This window comes from Phalaenopsis equestris, unplaced genomic scaffold (genome assembly GCF_001263595.1).
Source record: "Phalaenopsis equestris unplaced genomic scaffold, ASM126359v1 Scaffold000151, whole genome shotgun sequence".
Taxonomy (NCBI): domain Eukaryota; kingdom Viridiplantae; phylum Streptophyta; class Magnoliopsida; order Asparagales; family Orchidaceae; genus Phalaenopsis; species Phalaenopsis equestris.
The window spans coordinates 1039906-1044957 of record NW_018164593.1 but is presented as its reverse complement, the minus strand read 5'-3'; positions in this window follow the sequence as shown (position 1 = coordinate 1044957).

The window sequence follows — 5052 nt, the reverse complement described above, 5'->3', positions numbered from 1 at the left end:
ATAATTAAGATCCTGGAGAGTACATGTGGATAGCTATCCGAGCAAGTGCTTTGAAGGCGTCCGTTTTTGAGTAGGTTAAGTTATGAGGGGATAGGTGAGGTTACATGCTCTAAGTAGGTTGGATAGTTAGGTTTCTATAATATTTTTTTAGTTCAGCGTCGCCATAGGTTCGGGTGAGTTGCTTCTAGGTTGAGATGGGTGTGTCCCTACCAAGTTAGACCACATGATTCGGGCGAGTTCATTTGAGCCGGACAAATTCCTGATGTGTCAAGTAGGCAATTGTTTGATCTAGACATATTCTTATCACTCCTACCAAGTTAGACCATATAATTCGGGCGAGTTCATTTGAGTCGGACAAATTCTTGATGTGTCGAGTAGGCAATTGTTTGATCTAGACATATTCTTATCATTTTGAAGGAACATTTTAGGTGGATATTGCATCTTTTTAAGATGTATGGTCTCATATATTCGTCAGTGCATACAACCCATTAAATAATCTTGTATCGTAAAGATAATGATAGAGAGAGAAAGAGAAAATGGGAGAGAAAAAAGAGACAAAAAGCGTTCTCCAGGGAGGGATGAAAAATGTCCTATACAACCCATTAAATAATCTTGTATCGTAAAGGTAATGATAGAGAGAGAAAGAGAAAATGGGAGAAAAAAAGAGACAAAAAGCGTTCTCCAGGGAGGGATGAAAAATGTCCCATTATATTATTTTCCCTCCCCTTATATATATAAGAGGAAATCAATAGTAATAGAAGTAATATATTTTGTATTGTACGGTGTCTTTCTTCAGTGTCTTGATAGAAAAACTGTGATGTGAATGTCATGTATTACCAGTACAATGACAATCTCTGGTACCTATATGAAAAGAGCGAGCCCCAAGTGATGGGTGGAGTTTTTGATAAGGGATTGACGGATGTTCTTATTGGTCATGCATGATGACTTCTTATTAGTTTTGATTGCTTCTTCTGATAGCTGACATTGAACATGTAGGCTAAATTGCCCTTTAGAAGAAAATGAGTATGATCGAAAGGGCAGGCAAGTTCTATTCAGCCACTTTGACAGGTACTGAGCTCAATTTAGTTGGAGAAAATCAATGAAAATTTTCCTATACTCGTATTTGTGTACAAAATGAATATATATGATTTTAGAAATTTTAAACCTGAAAGTTTTCATAATTTTATAACATTTACAAGTACATGAATATTATTTATAGTAAAATAAAACTTAGTTAAGTGTTATGTTGAAAATCTCCAGGGATTGAAATGAAGCTTGGCATACAAGCAAAACAACGTTTAATTTAAGATTGTTTCTCTATTTGGAAGTCTAAATGGCCAAGTTTTGATGACAATATCCACCATAAATAAGAGAATGAGATTATTGTTATAAAAAAAAATAATAAGGCAAGAGGAAAGAACTAAGAAAAATATGTTTTTAGTCATTTTTCTTACACGTTAAAATAAGATGATTTTTTCTTTCTTTTCTTATACAAAAGGTGAGAGTATATTAAGGGTCCGTTTGTGACAACTGTAGCTGTTTGAAGAAACAAATACGAAGCTGCTACAGAAAAAACTGTTTTTCAAAAAGTTATGGCTCCTATTACATTTTTTTTTTCAAAATATCAGATCGTAGTTTTCTGACAGTCATCATAGTTTAACAGCTTAGGTTGAAAAAAAAAATAATTTTCTATAACAAAAACTTCTAAAAAAAGCAAGAAAACAGTTTCTCTAACAGAACTGTGGCGACGGTCTGAAAAAAAAAAACAGATATAAAGCGGTTTCAAACAGACTCTAAGTAAAATTCATACAACATGTTTAAAGTTTGAAATATGTGTATTTTTCAATAATTGTCTTAACATAATAAATTTAGTTGAGATTTTAATTGAAAAAATATGAAGGGAGAACTCGCTAAGCTCTAGACAACATTGCCAACCCAGCTTTAAGATGGACCCACAAACCGAATTTGTAATGATCTCATCAGTCGAATTCGAAGTAATACTTGGTTCAATGGGCTTATGGAGAATTCACTCGACTTATGGTGAACTTATCGACCGACTAATCTTCAACATAGTCACCCATACTCTTGAACAACTAGGTGGTTTCTTAAAAAGAATCAATAATGCTCGATTACAATTCAAAGTTCTTACTAAGACTACACATCCCTATGTTTTATGAAAAAATAATCAATTGGTATTGTTATTTAATTATTTTATTGTTCATTACCTCATTAAGTAGATTTTTTCATAATATTCAAATCCTGATCCTAACCTATAAATAGTGTTGCGAAGAGCATTGTGGATAATGCAAAAAAGTGCAACTTAGTGCCATCTCTTGGAGAAATTATTACGTCAAATGTCAGCACGTCCCGACACCGGCGATGATCCCTCCACATGAAATGCATGATGGCGTGGTGGATGTGAAGTTCGTGGGATATAATACTTTTCTCATCCCTTTTACTCATACTTCCCTATAATAACACTCTTTTGTCAATGCTCATATTCTTATCACACATATGAATAAATCAAGATTGGCAGGGTTGTCCCTTAAAATTCTCAAAATATTTTTGTCTCAGAAAGGATGAAATTTGCATTGAAAATGCTTTTTGCAGCCATATTTCTTGTCTCAACTGATTTGTAAATGTTGGTAATTGTAGGGGTACTGAAAAAAAGCAGCAATTCTTCAGGGATTCCATTTCTAATCCTTATTCTGTTTCTTCTTTCACTTTCGTTTGTTTGAGAGAACCAGATTAGCATGCTTTCTATGTATGCTAGTCGTCTTATCTAAGCAAGGCATATATTTGCTTTCTTCCTTTTTTTTAAGGAAAAAAAATTGAATATTAAAATATTAGATCCTAAAATTTTTGTAATAATATTCAATTTCTATAATCAGGGTTACCATCACAAATCGGCTTCAAAGTTATTTAATAGTAAATGTTTATTACATTGATCGGAGTATTCTTTAACTTGTTGTGCCTCGGAAAATTCGTGATAATACAGTAGTGATTTATCGTCTTAGCATTATACGAAAGTTTGACACACATATTCATAAGAAAATATAGTGAGAAGAGACACCATAATTTTTACATGGAAAATTTTCACTTAGCCCAATCAAAACAATCCAATATAAGTTTATAAATATAAGAGTACACCCATCTCATCTCTGAAGATAGGAAAAATGTAATTATAATATTACACTGGAAATATAATTGTTTTTATATAACTCAAAAAAAATACAATTGTTAGGAAGTTTAACAACAACCATAGTCTGACTTCAAGAGTTGCAAGCAGTGATCGCCAGCGATCGGTGGTTGGCGGTGACAAGTGATGACATGCACGTGGTGGTCGATGGGGGCTGGCGGCTACGATCGACGGTAGTTTGCGACTACGGAGGCTGGTGGTTACTCATCATGTCTTTTCTCTAGAATAGGATCTGAAACTTAACTTCTTCTTCTCTTTTTCTGCTCTCCCACTAAGTGAAGAAAGTGGTCTATTTATAACTATTATGGGAGAAGTATTTTGGTGTTTTATCGAATAGTTTTCCTAACCACCTAATTGGATGGTACATGTTGATTTCATTAGAGTATATATGACTTTTTAAAAATTTGAGTGCCTTAGTAATATCTAAATTTAGTAATCTTAGGTCTGTTGGATTCCACTCGTCGTGATGCTTAATTCGATTATAAATATGTGAAATTTAGAGTTCATGAGACTATTTAATTGATGATCTAATACTTCTAATTGCTTCAAAAACTTGATCTGGGCCTGGTTGGACGTGAATTGAACCAAATTTAAAATCATTGTATTTGTCTTGTTCAGAAACTCAGATTTATTATAAGTTTGATGAAATCAGAGATTATATGATCATGAAGTTGTATTTGGAATGTCTCTTTCTCAAAATACTTTGAGATACTGCATGATGTTAAAAAATTGTTGAAAAACACAAAAAAAAAAAGCTAATTGTGTATCAAATCGATCTAAAATTGCTGTTAGGAAGACATCAGCGAAGTGGATAAAGTCAAGGTAATAAGGACTCATTGATCCACCTAAATCACCTCATATGAACCTTTTGCTCGTGAGTCCACATTTGGGAGAAAATGTTACGTCCGGTCAATTGGACATGCTGTCGACGGCGAGGATCGCATCACACTGTCGGACGCACGATGTAATATGATCTACAACGTCTTTCTGCATGTCCGAACGTAATATTTTTTCCACCTTCGGGGCTAAGTTGTAGCCCGCTACTAATTGAGTTAGACAATGAGGCATTTATCTAGGTGTCACTCAATTCTTATATAACTACATATTTTACATCTGAATTTTCCTATTTATCGACTGACATATCAAAATGCAAATTAAATTTTAATTAATTCTTATTACATTATATCATCTTAAACTAAATTTAATGCTTTGACACTTATCAGAAATATAGACATCAGTGCTCTATAAAGTGACACATAGCCACATGGGCTATGATTTGTAGTCTAGCTTATCCCTGATGGGCGTGTTTAAGAGAATTTCTTTTAGCAGGAGATACCCTAATCATTTGCCCTCGTGCACCCTTTAATTAATTAATTATTTATTTATTTGTTATTTGAGTGCCGTTGCGGGCGCTTGTAAGATGTCAATTCATTGGTGCTAAGAGGTTGCACATTTTTTATATAGGTGTGGTTGGTTTATCTCAATCATTTAATTTATTTTATTTGATCATGATTGAATTAAAAAATTTATTATGGTAATTGTTTTAATTTTATTATCATTAATTTTTTAAAAGCGGCGTATATTTTTTCATGCATAAATTTATGATAGCAAAATATATGCATATGTCAAACTATAGATGTTAATATGTATAAATACATTAAGTGTGGTGAGTACTTAAATTTCACTGTCGTGTACCCCGATATGTTGGTTGGCATCCATGGCATAAGACCCCTCAGGTTGAGGGTTCGAATCCTATCTGGTACAGTTGGTTTTAAGGAAGTGGTACTCGAACTGCTAGATATATTAGGAGTGGCTGGAGTCTCATATAATATCCTCTGGTATATATATATATA